Source organism: Cetorhinus maximus, chromosome 5, assembly GCF_964194155.1.
Source record: "Cetorhinus maximus chromosome 5, sCetMax3.hap1.1, whole genome shotgun sequence".
NCBI classification, from domain to species: Eukaryota; Metazoa; Chordata; class Chondrichthyes; order Lamniformes; family Cetorhinidae; genus Cetorhinus; species Cetorhinus maximus.
Genome location: NC_135883.1, coordinates 51,187,130 through 51,206,714, shown reverse-complemented (window position 1 = coordinate 51,206,714; position 19,585 = coordinate 51,187,130). Strand labels below are relative to the sequence as shown.

The window sequence follows — 19,585 nt, the reverse complement described above, 5'->3', positions numbered from 1 at the left end:
GCCATTGACAGGTGGAACAGATGATCGCAAACTGGTTTCACAATGATGTGAAACCGATTTTTGGCCTTCCTGTCATATTGTCCACTCACGCCCACCGGGGATGGAAAATTCCGCCCAATGTAATCCCATGTGCTAATTGCAGTATTTAAAAAGGCTTTGAATTCTTAAATGACGGAGGACTGCAGGACTTTGAGGCAATGAAGAAAGGAGGCATGAAACTGGAGGCATGAGAGTGTTATCAAAGTACAAACTCATTGGTTTCTCTCAATATTATGATAATGTTGCCTCATACAACAAACGTCACCTGGGAAGTTTGGAATTTTTATATCACTGTGTTATCACCTACTCTCAGAAAAACATCACCCAGCTCTGTCAAAAGTCAGTTCTGAAAACCAGTTTCTCAAACTTCAGTACTTAGGTTTTGCACTTAGCTAAAGATGGGACACCACCAAGGTTGAAAAGGTGATCAATTAGTAAGTAATGTTTAGTTGATACCATACTTGACTTTTAAAAAGCTCTAAAGTTTTAAGAGGAAATGAAAACTAAGAACAAATGAGATCCACAGTCCTGAGAGCCTGAGAAAGAATACCTGAGAAAAGATGAGCATTGTCTTAAGTGAAGACTCCTCGCACCAAGAAAAGGCATTCAGGAGCAAGTTGGAAAGAGCACGGACTATAATATGCAAATAAAAGAATGCAAGCGAGACTATGACAGAGACCAAGAAGGGAAAATGAAGGTGAAAAAAGACACCAATAAGAGGGTACATTTTGCCTCGTTGAGTTTGTGCTGATGACGTCTGCCTGCATTACAAGCTAGTTACAAATGGCAGCTTTTCTAATTTCTCCTGATACTCGGAATGCTGTGCAGGCAATGGAGGAGGTAAGAATGATCTCTGTTTTAATGGGACAGTTGAAACACACAGGTTAACATCAAACTCCATTACTCACTGGCAAATCTTACACATTCGTCTGAGAGAATTTTTGGGATGCAACTGACAAAAGAATCTTGAAGTGTAAAAATTGATCGTGAAAATGAAACTGCTCAATTAAGTATTTTTTGAAAAAAAATTAGAAACTGAACAATGAACTGGATTGTATTTCAATTTACATTTTATCAAATGCCAATGTCAAAAAATGTCAAAAACTGCAAAATAAATTAACTTCATACCAATCCTGGATTAATTAATAAATACTATGGGAACACAAACATTGTTTTCTTTCTCTTCTCTCCGACAGGATCATCGCATTTTTACTTCTCTTTAGTTCTGAAGAAGAGTCATACGGACTCAAAATATTAACTCTGTCTTTCTCTCCAGATGCTGTTAGACCTGCTGAGTTTTTCCAGCATTTCCTGTCTTTGTTACTGTTGTTGTTTTCATTCTCATGCCCAAATAAAATCTCTGCTAAGATTATCAACACTTCAGTCCAAATATACTGAAACTATATAGCTAGATAACCATCTGTTGAAGACAGAATCTCACCAGTACGACTCAGTGAACGGAATCTTCCATTCCCTCCTGCAGCAGGACGTTTGCTGAGTGGGGGGAACTTAATTTGGCGTGAGGCCGAAAACCAGTTTCCTGATGGCAGGATGAACTTTAGTAATTATGTTCTCGAGACTGCTCATTCATGCACGCCCCTTAAAAGGCCAGCTCGCCGGAATTAAATTCCCTCTCCAAACTAAGTTCCCTGCCAGCGAGCAATTAGAACGTTCACTTTTATGACTGTATATAAGTGGTGTGCACATGGTGAGGTAGACTTCTTCCATGATTAACAGTGAATTGCCACTGCATTGTCCTCTTTGAGGAACGTCTGTAAATATCAGCCAATACCTGAGACCAGGTGGTGACAGTGCAAGTTGCATGGAGGGTGACCAAGGAAGGGAGGAAGGGTTAGTGGGGAAGGGTGGAGCAGAGGCCGGGCAAGGGTGGAAGGGATAGTGCAGGCTGCCCAGGTGCCCTTTAAATATGGCACCTGGACCGTCAACCCCATGAGGTAACGGTGGGGACGGCGACTTCCTGACCGTCCCTGTGAGAATCGCTGAGCTCCTTGTGGATGCACATGTAATGAGCTGAACAGTGCAAGATCACATGTGGTCAGTCATCCCACCCTTCCTATCCACTCCATCTAGACCCCTCATAATTTTAGACACTTCAATTAGTTCACCCCTCAACCTTCTCTGTTCCAAAGAAAGCAACACCAATCTTGTGCAATCTTCCCTCATAACAAAAATTATCCAGTCCAGGCAACTGTGTAAATCTCTCTAGTGCAATCACATCTTTCCTATCATGCGGTAACCAGAACTACACACAGCTGAGGTCAAACTGGTGTTTTATACAGTTCCAGCATCACCTTCCAGCTCTATGCCTCAGTTAATAAAGGCAAATCTGCCGTATGCCTTCTTGACCATCTTACCTACCAGTCCAGCCATCATCAGGGATCTGTGGGCATGCCCCCCCAGATGCCTCTATTCCTCTACATTTCTCAATAGTTATTGTGTATTCTCTTGTTCTCTTGCCTTGTTAGTCTTCCCCAAATGCTTTACTTCCCACTTCTCTGGATTGAACTCCATTTGCCAGTATTCCTGTCTAGTTCACTGATATTTTCTGACAGTATACAGCTTTCTTCTTGATTTACAACTACACAGCCAATATCTGGAAACTTCTTAATCATGTCCCTAAATTTAAGTCCAATCATTGACTTTTTAAAAATTTGTTCTTGAGACATAAAAGTTGTAGGTATGACCAGTGTTTATTGCCCTTCCCTAATTGCTCTTGAGAGATAGTGTTGAGTCACCTTCTTGAGCCACTGCACTTTGTGCGGTGTAGCAGGTACCCACACAGTGCTTTTTTTCTGTAGTGATGTGATACAACCAAGTGCTTCAGCAGGCAGTTAAGAGTCAACCACATTGCTGAGAGTCTGGAGTCACATCACATGTAGGCCAGAGCAAGTCAAGATGGTAGATTTCCTTCCCTAAAGAAAACTAGTGAATTGGGTGGGGTTTTGTGACTTCATAATCATTATTAGTGAGACTAACATTTATTTCCAGATTTATTTATTGATTGGATTTAAAATCCCCCACCGCTGTGGTGAGATTTGAACTCATGTCTGTGAAGCTATAGCCCATGATTACTATACGACTGTTCCTTGTCAAAAAGCAAGGAATCTAGTCCTGAGCCCTGTGGAACCCCCCTGGAAACCGCATGCCAGGCACAAAAGCACCCGTCTACCATTACCCATTGATTCCTGCCATTGAGCCAATTTTGGATCCAACTTGCCTTGGATCCCTTGAGTTTTTATTTGCATGATCAATCTGTGATGTGGGACCTTATCAATAGAGTTGATAAAATTCATATAAAGAACAAAGAACAAAGAAAAGTACAGCACAGGAACAGGCCCTTCGAAGGGGCCCTCCAAGCCTGCGCCGATCATATTGCCCGTCAACTAAAACATTTTGCACTTCCAGGGTCCGTATGCCTCTATTCCCAACCTATTCATGTATTTGTCAAGCTGCCTCTTAAACACCACTAGTGCTTCCACCACCTCCTCTGGCAGCGAATTCCAGACACTCACTACCCTCTGTGTAAAATACTTGCCCTGCACATCTCCTCTATAGTTTTCTCCTCTCACCTTAAATCTATGTCCCCTAGTAATTGACTCTTCCACCCTGGGAAAAAGCTTCTGACTATCTAATATATAGACTTCATCCCCCTGATCAACCTCCTCAAAAAATTCAAATTAGTCAGACAGGGCCTTCTCTTAAGAACTCCAGCTGACTGTCTTTGATTGTTCCCTGTCATTCTGAATGAAGATTTATCCTGTATCTCAAAATTTTTTCCAATAATTTTTCCGCCTCAGGTTAGGCTGTCTGGCCTCTAGTTACTCGATCTATCACTTAGTAAACAGTGGTACAACATCAGCTGTTCTCCAATCCTCTGGCACCACACCTGGAGCAAGAAAGGATTGGAAAATTATGGCCAGAGCCTCTGCTACTTCTTCCCTTGTTTCCCGATAACAGCCTGGGACACATTTCATCCAGGACTGGGGATTTATCCACTTTCAAAGATTTAAACCCCTTAATACTTCCTCATTTTGTTCATTTCACATTCCTCCAGCCTGATTACAATGTTCGTATCGTCCTTTTATTCTGTGAAAACAGAGGCACAGTATTCATTAAGAATCATACCCACATCCTCCGCCTCCATAAACAGCTTCCCTGATCATCTCTAATTACTCCCGCTCTTTCTGTTGCTATCCTCTTGCTCTATTTGTATTTATGAAAAAAATCTTTGGGTCTTCTTTGGTTTTACTTGTCAATATTTTTTCATGCCCCCTCTTTGCTTTCCGAATTTCCTTGTTAATTTCACTGCAACATTTTTCATTCTTCTCCAGGTTTTCTACGGTGTTAAGCTTCCTTTTCTTTTTCTTTATCCCCTCCTTTAAGCCTTTTAACATCCAGGGGGCTCTGGGTTTGTTCATCCCACCCTTTGGCATAATCTCACAGTTAGGGGTCACCCATTTAAGACAGAGGGGAGGAGGAATTTTTTCTCTCAGAGGGTAGTGAATCTGTGGAATTCTTTAACGCAGAGGGCTGTAGAGGCTGGGTCATTAAGGATATTCACTAAGGGAATCAAGGGTTATGGAGGAAATGCAGGAAAGTGGAATTGAGGTTTATCAGATCAGCCACGATCTCATTGAATGGCGGAGCAGACTCAATGGGCAGAATGGCCTACTTCTGCTCCTATGTCTTATGGTGTTATGCTCAATGCCTCCCACTGCTCCGGCACTAAAGTATCTTAGTTTCCAGTTTACTTCAGCAAAATCACATCTCAGCTTCATAACATTAGCTTTTCCCCAGTTGAGAACTTTATTTCTGGTCCATCTTTGTTCTTTTCCGTAGCTATTCTTTTAGATTATGGTAGGATATTTTGTTTTGGTGAATTCTCTTCCTCTCTGTCTTGTGCTCCATTCCCCAGCCAAGACTGGAGATGACTGCCCAACCGCCACCTTTGTTATGCTACAATTACCAGAGATGATTCACACTCTTCCTTCTGGTGGAAAGGTTTTTGCCCTTCACCCAGTATATCCCAAAGCCAAGATGGTCAGCTGGGAACAACCGGGTAGGCATCAACATTCTACCACACTCTGATGTTGTTGCCAGCCATGACTCTGTGGTAGCACTCACCTCCGAGTCAGTGGGTTCAAGCTCCACTCCAGAGACTTGAATCTCGCTTGAGACTCCAGTGCAGTACCGAGGGAGTGCTGCATTGACAGCAATGCATCTTTCGGATGAGTCTTTGAACAGAGGCTTCAGAACCCACCTTAAGTGGAGGTAAAAAATCCCATGGCACGATTTGAAAGAAGGATAAAGGAGTTATCTTGCGTGTCCAAACCAATATTAATCCTTCAACGACCAATACAAAAACAAATCACCTGCTCATTCTTGCTGTGTGCAAATTGGCTACTGTGTTTCTTACATTACAACAGAGACAACACTTCAACAACACTTCATTGGCTGGAAAGCACTTTGGAAGGGATGCACTGATGCTAGGTATGTAGGCCATACGTCCCAAAGACTGGCGGATTGTATCAAACAGCATGTCCCAGCCGCTGTTCACAACAGGCGGGGTACAGACCGTACCCAGCCAGCTGGTGCTTGCAAAACTCAAAATACAGTGTCCAACATTTGACGCGATTCCGCGATTGGACAACATTTGCTGAGTAATCCTCAATGTGTTAAGAATTACGCTGACAACCAATTTAAGATTGTCATTCAGGCTCATAGTGTGGCGCATTGGTGTATACTGGAAGTTATATACATTAATCTACAGGGCCCTATTCTTTGTAGACAGAAATAACACACACATTTATTCTGTTTAGCTGAAATAGGTACAGTGTCAGCCATTTGCTGACACATTCCTCAGGGTAAGCTTTGACCGATCAGGGTCAAGCTGCCCAGTTTAAATTTCAAACAATGCTTGGCAGTTAACTGTCAGTCACTGTCAGTGGTACATTCTCCATGGCAACGCCACTTGCCAACCGATCTTCACGTACAGTATAAATTGTTCTCTTCCTCTTATATTGGTATTCTTGCAAGTGTCCTGATGAGTGCAAGACAAAAAGCTTCAACATCTGTCTTTTTCAGCAATACTCAAATTCTGTACTACCAATTGACTATACATGGAAATGTTACTGCAGTAATAATTCAGAGGCTCAGACTAATGATCCAGAGACTTTAGCTCAAATCCCACCATGGCAGCTGCAGGAATTTAAACTCAACTTATTAATACATCTGGAATAAAAAGCAAGTATCAGTGATGATGACCATGATGACTGTCATAAAACCCCATCTGGTTCACAATGTCCTTTAGGAAAGGAAATCCGCATTCCTTATTCAGTTGTTGACTCTTAACTATCATTTGAAATGGCTCAGTAAGCCACTCAGTAGTACCAAACCTCCACAGAAATGTCAATTATCAATAACCATTACGATCAAGCTATGGAATCAACCCTGGTTCAATGAGGAGTGCAACAGAACATGCCAGGAGCAGTGACAGGCTTAACTAAAAATGACGTGCCAGACTAGTGAAACACAGTAAACATAGGACTAAAGAGGGCAAGCAGCAAGTGATAGACAGAGCTAAGCCATGCCGCAGTCAATGGATTATATCTAAGCTCTGCAGTCCTGACACATCCAGTTATGAATGGTGCTGGACAATTAAAACAACTCACTGGAGGAGGAGGCTCCGCAAACATCCCCATCCTCAATGATGGAGGAGCCCAGCACAATAGTGCAAAAGATAAGGCTGAAGCATTTGCAACAGTCTTCAGCCAGATGTGCTGAGTGAATGATTCATCTCAGTCTCCACCTGAGGTCCCCACATTACAGATGCCAGTCTTTAGCCAATTCGATTCACTCTACGTGACAAAGAAAGAGCTGAAAGCACTGGATAATACAAAGGCTATGGCCCTTGACAACATTCCAGACTTGTGCTCCTAGCCAAGGTTTTCTACTACTACTTTGACATCTACTTGACAATGTGGAAAATTGCCTAGCTATGTCCTCTCCATGAAAAGCAGGACAAATCCAATCCAGCCAAATTACTGCTCCGTCAGTCTACTCACGATCATTCACAAGGTGATGGAAAGTGTCATAGACAGTGGTATCAAGCGGCATTTATTCAACAATAACCTGTTGACTGATGCTCAGTTTGGGTTCTGCCAGGGCCACTTGGTTCCATGCCTCATTACAGCCTTGGTCCAAATATGGACAAAAGAGTTGAATTCCAGAGGTGAGGTGAGGGTGACTGCCCTTGTTATCAAGGCAGCATTTGACTGAGTGTGGCTTAATGCCATACACACTCCTTGATGGAGCCCTAGTGAAATTTAAGTCAACGGGAATCAGGGCAAAACTCTCCGCTGGTTGGTGTCATACCTAGCACAAAGGAAGGTGGTTGTGGTTGTTGGAGGTGAATCATCTCAGCTCCAGGACATCACTGCAGGAGTTCCTCAGGGTAGTGTCCTGGGCCCAACCACCATAAACTGCTTCGTCAGTGACCTTCCCTCCATCAGAAGGTCAGAAGTGAGGATGTTCACTGATTGCACAATGGTCAGCACCATTCGTGACTCCTCAGATACTGAAGCAGTCCATGTCCATATGCAGCAAGATGTGGACAACATTCAGGTTTGGGCTGATAAGTAGCAAGTAACATTCGTGCTACACAAGTGCCAGGCAATAACCACCTCAAACAAGAGAGAACCTAACCATCGCGTTGACATTCAATTATGTTACCATTGCTGAATCTCCCACTATCAACATCCTGGGGGTTACCATTGACCAGAAACTGAACTGGACCAGCCATATAAATATTGTGGCTACAAGAGCAGGTCAGAGGCGAGTAACTCACCTCCTGGCTCCCTAAAGCCTGACCACCATCTACAAAGCACAAGTCAGGAGTGTGATAGAATACTCCCCACATGCCTGGATGAGTGCAGCTCCCACAACACTCAAGAAGCTCAACACCATCCAGGAGAAAACAATCTGCTTGACTAGCACCCCCACCACCAACTTAAACGTTCACTTCCTTCGCCACCGACACACATTGGCAGCAGTGTGGACCACCTACAAGATGCACTGCAGGAATTCACCAAGATTCCTTAGGCAGCACTTTCCAATCCATGATCAATACCATCTAGAAGGACAAGGGCAGCAGATAGATGGAAACACCACCACCTGGAAGTTCCCCTCCAAGCCACTCACCATCCTGACTTGGAAATATATTGCCGTTCCTTCACTGTCTCTGGGTCAAAATCCTGGAACTCCCTTCCTAACAGCACTGTGGATGTACCTACACCACATGGACTCCAGTGGTTCAAGAAGACCACTCACCACCACCTTCTCAAGGGCAATTAGGGAAGGGTAATAAATACTGCCTTAGCCAGTGATGCCCACATCCCAGGAATGAATAAAATAACATTTGCCCTTGGAGGGAGTGCAGCTTAGATTTACCAGAATGATACCTGGAACCAGGATTAGATTCCAAAGAGAAATTACATAAACTCAGATGAAAGCAAAATACTGCGGATGCTGGAAATCTGAAACAAAAACAGAAAATGCTGGAAAAACTCGTCAGGTCTGACAGCATTTGTGGAGAGAAAAACAGAGTTAGCGTTTCGAGTCAGTATGACTCTTCTTCAAAGTCTTCATAAACTCAGGTTGTATTGCCTGGAATCTACAAGGTTGAGGGGTGATTTGATCCAAGTTATCATGATATTAAGGGGAACCGATAGAGTAGATAGAAACTGTTTCCACTGGTTGGGGAGTCTATGACTACGGGGCATAGACTAATAATTAGAGCCAGAGTTTTCAGGAGTGAAATTAGGAAACACTTCTACACACAAAGGGCAGAATTTTCCCTTCCTGCCCGCATCAGGTTTCATGGTGGGCGGGAGTGAAGAGTCTGGCGGGACCCAAAAAATTGGACACATGACGGGCGTAAAGATAGTTTGCAAATCTCCTGATGGTGGATTAATGGCGTGTTGAGGATCCTGCTGAGCGGTGGCGTGAATGCTATTTGCATTCATTACCATCTTATGAATGCTCATTAAATTAACGTCTCACCAGAATTGCATGCCACCTTCCAATATTGTGTCACATTAGCAGGAAATCACATTTGTCTGAATCTCATTGAAAAAGGGTGGCATGCACACTGGGCGGATTTCACTTCATTCGCAACTTTGAGGTGAGAGCAACTTAAAGAGCCGACCTTCAATAGTGCTGTGCCAGTCTCATTGTGTTGTCACTGGAATGTCACACTGCTGGGGCTGGAGGGTTGGTCTGCTCATGATGCTTGCTTCCTTAGTCACAAGGACACGATTGTGCAGTGGAACTCAAGCAGGGCTCAACTTTCAGACACAGACCAGTATTGCGAGCAGGATGGTTGGGGTGAGAAGGGGACGGGCAAGAGTGTAGGGGTGGTCGGCTACCGGTGGGTGCCATCATTGTCTAGAAGGACAGCATTATGCTGCGGTACTCATACAGGGCTGAGCATTCAGAAACCAGCATTTCAACCGGGGAAGGGTTTTGGGGGGTGATGGAGAAGAGTGTGTACAGGGGGAGCAATGGTGAAGTAAGGCTTTACAAGATGTTGAGGGGGCGAAGAGAACACAATGGAAGGCAAAGGGGCAGGAAGGCTTGGCAAGGAGGTGGAGGAGGGGGAACAATGGGAGGCAAAGGGTAGACTGAGGGGTGGGAAGCTGGAGCGTGGCAAAGGTAACTGAAACAATGGGGTGAAAGGGAAAACACAAGTATGAATGAGAGGGGGTATACACAGACTCTAGAATAGGAAATGGGGGGGTGTTGTTAGTGTGCCAGGAGAGGGATGGGTCGAACGCAGACTTATAAGTTCAGGGGGTGGTGTGGCAGAGGTTTGGAAGGGAGACAGTGGACAGCGTAGTCATCAGTCCTGAGGGCAATGGGGAACTCAGTGAAAGGCAAAGTCCATGATCTGGTGCTTGCAGTCAGCAGCCAGAGTAGAGAGAGTCCTGGGGCTATGTGGACCTCATCGTCCACAGTCAGACAGTGGAGAAAGTCATGGGGTGCAGCGAGCATTGCTGCAAGAGTAACCATTGGGAGCATGGTGTACTCCTGCTCCAGCGAATAGGCAAGGGCTGTGTGCTCAGTAGGAATAACGCAATGCTTGGTGTGCAGGGCAGGCTCACAGTCGCTGTCCATGGGCTTGTCTGTCTCTGTACAGGGCTGCAGATGGGATGTTGGTGGTCATGGGAGGCATCTGCAGCCTGAATTTGAGGAGCACATAATAAAGAGGGGGAGGGGTGGCGAGTATGTGAAGCTTTCCTAGGGTGGCCGGGTGGGTGTGGGGGGGGTGGGTGCGGCAGTTGGGGGGTGGGTGGGTGGGGTGCACCTCAGTAGCTGAATGTGTACACAACCTCTAGATGGGGAGGGGTACAGGTCCACATGGGGCATGGGCACATAAGTAGCGATGGGCTCAGGGGGAAGGGTAGGAATGTCCACCACAAAAACAACAGATCCAGTATTACTGAGGGAGGCTTTAAAAAAACAGAAGGGAGCTCTACCTTCACATCGTGAGGTTCCAGGTAGATTCCTGGGAGATGGAGAGTGGGAAGGGGAGCATCAAAGCAAGTTTTGAAATAACAGTGCAGAATTACCATCCAGAACAGAGACTGGAGCACTGAGCCAGGCATGTCTGTGCTCGTCCTGAGCTGTGGTAGATCACATATGCCACATTCTTCATGAAGACCTAATGCCCCACGGAGTGGGAGACTATCCCCTGCCAATGGCTTTAAAAGTGACCACCGCACTCAATTTCTTTGCCTGTGGGTCATTCCAGGGATCCCCAGGGGACCTGCGCAGCACTTTGCAGTCTGCAATTCATTGATGCATCAAGGTCACAGATGCCTTTTACAGCAGGTACATCGTTATGTTAGGTTTACTCTGGATGAAGAGAGCCAGGCTGTGAGATTTTCCCACTTTGCAGCTATCTCAGGCTTCCCAAGATTGCGGGATACAATCGACTATACACATGTTGCTTTAAGGGCTCTGTGGCAGCAACCCCTAACGTTTATAAACCCCAAAGGCTACCATTCCATCGATGTACAACTGGTGTGTGAAAAGCACATAATACACCTTTGTGCCAGGTACCCTGGGAGTTGCCATGACTCCTACATCCTGAGTCACTCTCAGGTGCCTGAGATATTCAAAGGGCCTGTATGTCTGCAGGGATGGCTGCTTGGGGATAAGGGCCACCCACTGAAACGCTGGCCGATGACACTGGTGCGTTGCCCTCAGAGTCGTTCCGAGGAGAGGTACAATGCTACGCAAAGGTCCACACTCTCCCTCATAGAGCAGACGATAGGGCTTCTAAAGATGTGCTTCAGATGCTTGGACCACTCAGGTGGCTCAGTACAATACACCCCCAGACAGGGTTTCCTGTATCATCACTGTGTGTTGCTCCCTTCTCAACCTAGCACTGTAAAAAGGTGATCCCTTGCCAGAGGATGAAATGGAAGAGGATATGAGCTCTTTGGAGGATGAAAATCAGGAGGCCCAGGAACCTCAAGGGTCAGTTTGAACGTGATGACACCATAGAGGAAGCAAGACGTGGGAGATGTGCCCGTGGCAATTTAATCGCTGCCAGATTCCAGGAAGAGTAAAGTGAAGGCAAGGAGAGATGGCCACAGTCCTCCTGGCCCTCACTGCCATTCCCTTTCATCTCAAGGGATTTCCAAACAATCGATTCAAGAATGAGTCCAGCATTGACACTTGTACCCTTTGGCCTCATGATTCACCAGGCCATGATCTCCACAAAGGTCCGGGTGCCCTTTGTATGCGCTCACTCTGGGAACTGCGAGTCCATTCAACAACGAGAGCAATGTGAGGAGTGACTTGAAGCAGTCCTCGCCACATAATTAAGAAACCACAGCGGGCAGTGAAATGAGGACATGGTTAGGGATCTCTTCCCTTCTATGTCTTGTCCTTTTCCACCATCACTGAGGACACACAACTGATGCTAATCGCTCAAGGCTGATGTGCTGCCCTCACACAATGGTCTTTCAGAGGAAGAAGGGTTAGAAGCACCTAAATCACATACTTCGAATAAAGATTTTAACATATCTCCCTGACATCACACAATGGTGCAAAGACTAACTTCCCTGAGGTTGACATCAGTGGATAAATCCACAGGCCCGGATGAGATGTATCCCAGGCTGTTGAGGGAGGCAAGGGAAGAGATATCAGGGGCCCTGTCAGTAATTTTCAAATCCTTTCTGGCCACAGGTGAGTTGCCTGAGAACTGGAGGACTGTTAATGTTGTCCCATTATTAAAAAAGGGAGGAAGGGGTAGACCAAGGGACAGGCCAGTGGGGAAGTTACGAGAAACAATTCTGAGGGACAGAATATATCTCACATGGATTAATTAGGGAAAGTCAGTATGGATTTGTTAAGGGAAGGTTGTGTTTGACAAATTTGATCGAATATTTTGAAGAGATAACCAGGAGTGTTGATGAGGGTAATGCATTTGATGTGGTCTACATGTACTTTAGCAAGGCTGTTGATAAGGTCCCTCATTGCAGACTGGTCAAGAAAGTAAAAGCCCATGGGATCCAAAGCAAAATGGCACATTGCATCCAAAATTGGCTGAGAGGCAGGAAGCAGAGGGTGATGGTAGAGGGGTGTTTCTGTGACTAGAAGTCTGTTTCCAGTGGGGTTCTGCAGGGCTAGGTACTGGGGCCCTTGCTGTTTGCTGTGTACATAAATGATTTGGATTTAAGTGTAGGGGGTATGATCAAGAGGTTCGTGGATGACACGAAAATTGGTAGGGTGGTAAATAGTGAGGAGGATGGCTGTAAACTGCAGGAGGATATCAATGGACTGGTCAGTTGGGCAGAGCAGTGGCAAATCGAATTCCACCCGGAAAAGTGTGAGGTAATGCACTTGGGAAGGGCTAACAAGGCAAGGGATTACACTATGAATAGTAGGACCCTGGAAAGTACTGAAGATTGAAGGGACCTTGGTGTGCATATCCACAGACCCCTGAAGGTAACAGGGCAGGTAGATAAGGTGGTTAAGGAGGCATATAGGATACTTGCCTTTATTAGCTGAGACATAGCCTAGGATTTTCCCTTCAGCGATTTGGGGGGGGGCCCGCTTGCCGAGGGGAAAATGACGCGGGATGACGTAGGGAGGAATCTTAAGGAAGGCGGGCGGACAGCGAAATCAGCTGTCCGCCGGCCGACCTGTCAATGGCCAATTAAGGCCATTGACAGGCTCATTAAGATAGTTAAATGCCCTGTCCGGCCAACCTTAAGGCTGGCGGGCAGGCCAGGAGCCCCAGCGGCCTGTAGATTATTAATGAAACTTCATCCACTGGCGGGATGAAGTTTCATTACCATTTTGTAAAAATTTAATAAATTTTATGAGTTTGTTATCAACATGTCCCATCTCGTGTGACATTGTCACATGAGGGGAACATGTTAATAATTTTTAAATGTCTCTATTTTTAGAGTTTACTTACCTTTCACTAATCTCCCTGAGACAGGACTTCACCTCAGGGAGCAGTGCGCTCTTTTGCGCACATGCACGAAAGAGCGCACTTTGACAGATGGGGAATCTCTCCACCCCCCGCACAGGAAGTGCTTGGGCAGGCCGCTGGGCAGGCCTTAATTGGCCCGCCCACTCAAAATGGCAGCTGGCCTCGTTTTGGCGGTGGGGCTTAGCTGCCCGCCTGCCGCTGAGCCGGTGGGGCCCGCCCGCCATCCGAGAGCAAAATTCTGCCCATAGAATACAAGAGCAGGGAGGCTATGCTGGAACTGTATAAAACGCTGGTTAGATTACAACTGGAGTACTGCGTGCAGTTCTGGTCACTACATTATAGGAGGGATGTGATTGCATTGGAGAGGGTGCAGAGGAGATTTACCCAGATGCTGCCTGGGCTGGAGGGTCTGAGCTATGAGGAAATATCGGATAGGCTGGGGTTGTTTTCCATGGAGCAGTGAAGGTTGAGAGGGGACCTGATGGAGGTGTATAAGATTATGAGGGGCATGGATAGGGTAGATAGGAAGGCACTTTTTCCATTAGTAGAGGGGTCAATAACCAGGGGGCATAGATTTAAGGTAAAAGGTAGAAAGCTAGGAGGGGAGTTGAGGAGAAGTTTTTTCACCCAGAGGGTGGTTGGAGTCTGGAAGTCACTGCCTGAAACGGTGGTTGAGTCAGAAGCTCTCGTAATATTTAAGAAGTATTTAGATATTCACTTGCGTTGCCATAGCCTCCAGGACTATGGGCCAAGCGCTGGAAAATGGGATTAGTGTTGTCAGATCTTTGTTGACTGGTGTGGACTTGATAGGCTGAATGGCCTCCTGTGCTGTAAACGTCTATGAGTCTATAATCACGTGAATGTGAATCTCACAGAGGGAGGCTATCATTGAGTGGGAGGATGGATAAACCTTGAAATTAGAGTTTACGTATTCACAATGCTTTCAGTTGACTAAGCCATTTACATAAGCATCAAATGTATTAACAAAAGTGCAATATTTTTACAGTGGGTTGCACATCTGTGACCCAAAGATGAATTCAATATTTCTTAATTTTCCTTACCCTACCGTTACGCCTGGGTGCAGCCCCAACATCCGCAGCAGAGGTGGAGGCAACCAGCTGACTGCTATGTCCTGATGTCTGCAATGACTTTGGCGGATGTCCTCTGGTGGCCTGAGGCCTGGTAAGGGTCACCTGCTCAGGTGCAGATGCGCCCTCGGCAGCCTGAGCACCTGGAGTGGATGGAGTCACAGGCCGAGGGGACTGTGACCAGAGGAGGCCCCCGGCGTGTCCAGCTGACGCTAATCCTCCCTGTGGGTGCTCAAGGGCTCCGCCCTGACTCCTGCAAGGGATGGTGCACCCGGAGGGAGGTCAAGGTGCCTTGTCCCCACGTTACCTACAACTTTATGGTGCCCATCAGGGTGTGTGGTCATGGATTGCACAGCCCAGCGTAAATCTAGCAAAACCTGCTGGACCAAGGTGTCCATGGTTGTCACCAGCCTTCCCACGGTGACATCAAGGCGGAGCCACAACATCAGACAGAATGCAGACCGACTCATCTATCGTTCGCTTTAGTCTGCTGAGTGAATCCAAATCTCTGCCTGACGTTCCGCTGCCTGTTGTTGTATCTCCAGCATTGAGTTGGCAGCTGCTTCCAGAGGCTCATCATCTGACTTGGACTCAGCGGGTGGCTAGTCCCCAGCAGCCATCTGAGTGCCAGAGACCTGGATTGTCCATGCCTCCGACTGCTGCAGGATGTGTCAGTGAGGTGTTCTTCAGTAGGTGACCCCGAGCCTAATCTAGAGTTGTGTGTCTCTGCGCTGGTGAAGGGTGTGGGTGAGCACAATGATAGTTCTTCCTCAGCTTCCTCTTCGGATGTGGTTTAAGGGCTGGGCCCTGTGCAGGCCTCGATCTGCTGGTGCCTATAAGATAGAGAATTGAGTTTTAGTTGATGAACATGAGGAATATAAGATTGCATGTTACTCACTGTGAATGCCAGGATGTGATGAATACATGGAGGTGTGATCCATACTCGGTTGCTGAGACAATCCGATCTCCCTTTCCCCACAAGAGCAATCCCTGTCCTCCACAGGGATCTCCTTTGCAGCCTCCTCAAACTCACCGAGGGCAATGATGTCAGCTCTTCTCCCCACACCTGCTCCCCGCCACCGGTCTGCGTTCTTTCCTGCCTGTTGTGGGCAAACTTGCCCTGGATGAAGACAAAAGAAAGTGATGAGAAGGGATGGAGCAGAGTTTGGGAAAAAAACAGGCCGCCTGTTTGTGGTGAGCCCTCCCCAGAAAGGGCTGAGGATGAAGTGTGAGCAGCATGATAGATGGGGCGGTGGTGATGTGAAAGGTTCTGTTAGTCAATCAGTAGTGATATGTGTCCCCCGCTAATGGTTGTGCGAGATCGCTGAAGAGAGTAGCCCTTTCATTGCATGATGCCATGATGAGAGTTTGATATTAGAGGGAGCTGAAGGATGACTTACCCTGGCGGAGTGCATAAGATCATTCATCCTCTTCCTACACTGGATCCCGCTCCGGGTGCGGTGCAGTGGATTCACTGACATCCCTTGCGATGGCCTCCAAAGCCGTGGGGATGAGGCTAGTGTGTTTCCCAGAACCTTCCCTGGGATAGAGGACATCCTTATGCACCCACACTCCTCTAATGTCCTGCCTTCATGTTGAGGCTTGCAGCCGCTTTCTTCTGGGTGGAAGATATCTCTACATGTAACCTGGAGGCAGGTGGGGACTGGAGAGAGTGGGATGTGCGTGCTCCAGTGGTGTTTAAATATGGTGCTCAGACCTTCAACCCTGCCACGTAATCATCGGGCGGATGAATCAGCTCTCGACCTGCAAGGTGCTTCAAAGAGATATTCGCCTGTGCATAATTAGTGAGCTTCCCAGTGCGGAATCGAGCACAATTTCCTGTCATTCTGAGCAGCAGGAAATACACCACCAAACCCGCCCGCCACCAAACTTAGCTTCAAAAATAGAAAATTTCACCCAAAGTGTTATTACCTTATGTTTGGAAATCTCTTCCACAAATGCCAACTGATGCTCGTTCAAATGTCAGTTTTAATTCTGAGATTTTTGTTAACCAAAGATATTAAAGTATATGGCGCAAAGGTGGGGAGATGGAGTTGGACCGCACGAGAAACATAATTTCACTAAATGGCAGAAAGGGCTCAAGGGGCTAAATAGTCCACTCCTATTCTTGTGTTCCTAATAAAAATGATACTTGTTGCTCCTCTCACCTCCTTTTGTATTCAGCTTGACTCTCTACTAACACAAACCTGACATTTATCTTCAGCTGAAATAACAACAGAAAATGCTGGGAGTTTGAGGAACTGCACCTCATCTCTCAGTTTGGCACTTGACAGCCTTCCAGACCCAACACAGGGTTCAACCATTTCAGACTGTTAACTCTGTCCCCCATTTTGTTTCCTTTTCTTTGCTTGTTTCAGTTTTTCTCTTTCATTTCTTACAGTAGCACACCTGCTCTAGGCACATCTTTTTTTTCTTTGTTTCTTTTCTTGACTCATCACAATTTAACCCTGAAAGACAACTCTTCTGTCATTCAATCTTTCCTGTTTGCTCCCCTTCACAGGCCTTCCTTTTGTCCTTCTCCCACCCAGCCCTAGCTCAAAACCTATTACATCTCAAGCTTTTCCTAGTTCAGAGAAAAGGTAATTGACCTGAAACATGAACTCTGTTTCTCTCCACAGAAGCTGTCTGACCTGCTGAGTATTTCCAACATTTTCTGCCTTTATTCCAGATTTCCAGCATCCACATTGTGCAGCTTTTCAATTTGTCATAAGCTTTGTTTCACTGTTTCCTTTTAACTTCAACATCCATTGTCAAGGGAACTCTGCATTGTTATTATTTCTGTCTACAGCTTCACAAACCTTACTTAGCATGCCAAATGCATTTAGGCATGTGTACTCCAAACCCATCCTCAACCAGTCAGATCCTCATTCTGAACTACTCTTTATAAGCCAACATATTATTTACTTTTAATGTACAATCACTTGTTAACTGTGCAACAATTTCTTCATTTCTTTTATATTAATTTATGTAGAGCAGTTATGGTGTAACCCTGTGTGTGGAGTCGGCCTCATGATGGTAACATGGAACATTCAGGTATAAGAAGAACCCAGAATGAAGATATATCTAAAGATCTGTACTGAACTACACTGTGGGCTCAAAACACAAAGCATGATGGTTAACTCAGTGAAGTCAAAGTCTCACCAGAGTCAGCAAGCTCTGTAAAATGATTTAACCTGTAGGAGGGCCCGTACCAGGGAAGATAAACAGACTGAGTATGGTAAAGTGGAGTACTTTGAGAGAATGCACTGGACTAACCATGTGACAGTACTGACCAATCCATGGACAGCTCAGGCTTCTGGTTAACTGTATGTCTGGAGCTGGAGATGGCTGTGGGAGCTCGCAAGGATTTAGTGCTCTGCCTTCTGTTGCAATAAACAATCACTATTTGTTCTTATGTCAGTCTCTCTCCGTTATTGATAGCGAGCATCAACTAACAAGTGTGTATGAAGGCATGTCATTCAAGTTTACTTGACTAGTGAACTCATAGACGCAAGACTTTTGACAAGTTAATAACAATTGTACAAAACCCCCTGAGACCAAAGGCCTCAGTCACTATACAGCGCTTCAACTTCAATTCAAGGAATAGGCTTCCAGGGGAGACAATAGCTGACTGCGTTGCCATTTTAAAGGTATTAACTAAACATTGCAAATTCGGAACGTCCATTAGTGATATGTTGAGAGACCGACTGGTATGAGGGATTGGAGATGATACTATTCAAAGGCGTTTGCTAGCCGAAGCTAATCTAGACTACAGTTGAGGCATTAGAATTAGCCACAGCCATGGAGAGTGATGTTAGAAATTCAGAAACTATAAGAGATGCACAAAATGGCGCCATCCATCTGGTAGGGTAGGACAGGTCGGCAACAACAGGCGCAAAAACATCGGACCCCACAGAGAAGCGGGAAACGCCCCTATGTACAAATCAGTAAAAAACAGCAATACCACAGTGAAAATCCACAAAATGAATGAGAGAAATGCATCCAGTGGGCGAGTGACAATTCAAACAAATCAAATGCTTTTTCTGCTACCGCCATGGTCACATAATGTGGCACTGCAGAGATAGGCTGAGACAGTATTTTAAAGACAAAGGGAGAAATCATGAAATATGTCTCATGGAAGAACCAGAAGAAATAGAATCAGACATCGGTTCATTATATAACCTGAAAGTGGGTAGAACCGAGCCAATCCATGTAGTCATTATAGTCAATGGATAACCCATTAAGATGGAAGTTGATACTAAAGCGTCGATGTCCGTCATTGGAGAACAGACATTCAGATACTTGAATAAAGGAACTCATCCTTTAAGATTGGAAGTTTCAGACACTTAGAACATACACGGTTGAAGAAATAAGACTGAAAGGGTTATGTCAAGTCTCGGTGACGTATGGAGATCAGTCTGAAAGGTTGCCCTTGATCGTGGTGGCTGGACAGGGCTCCAGCTTAATAGGCTACAACTGGCTCAAAAAGATTAAATTGAAATGGGCCAAAATTTTTCAAATTACAACGAACGGCTTACAGGAATTATTGCAAAAGTATGCTTCCATTTTCAATGATGAGTTAGGAAGGATTCGAGGGCTACAGGCCAGAATCCAAGCAGACCCAAATGCAACCCCCAGATTTATAAGAGCCAGACCAGTCCCTTATGCTCTACGGGTCAAGGTTGAAATCAAACTGAACAGATTGGAAAAATTGGGCGTCCTATAACCAATTTTCTGAGTGGGTGGCACCTATCGTACCTGTACTGAAGCTGGACCAAAGTGCGTTTACGCGGTGACTATGAGCTACCTGTCAATAAGATGGCCAAACTTGATAGACAACAGATACCCAAGATTGAGGAATTGTATTCGAAGTTGGCAGGGGACACCACATATTCGAAATTAGACATGAGTCTTACCTACCAGCAGG

The 19,585-nt window shown here is 45.7% G+C and overlaps 1 protein-coding gene across 1 annotated transcript in view; it reads right to left on the bottom strand.

Annotated features, from left to right (window-relative positions):
* LOC144680645 (regulating synaptic membrane exocytosis protein 1-like) overlaps positions 1-19,585 on the bottom strand; it is a 704,348-nt gene that overhangs the window by 564,570 nt on the left and 120,193 nt on the right. The gene's annotated exons all lie outside the window — the stretch shown is intronic.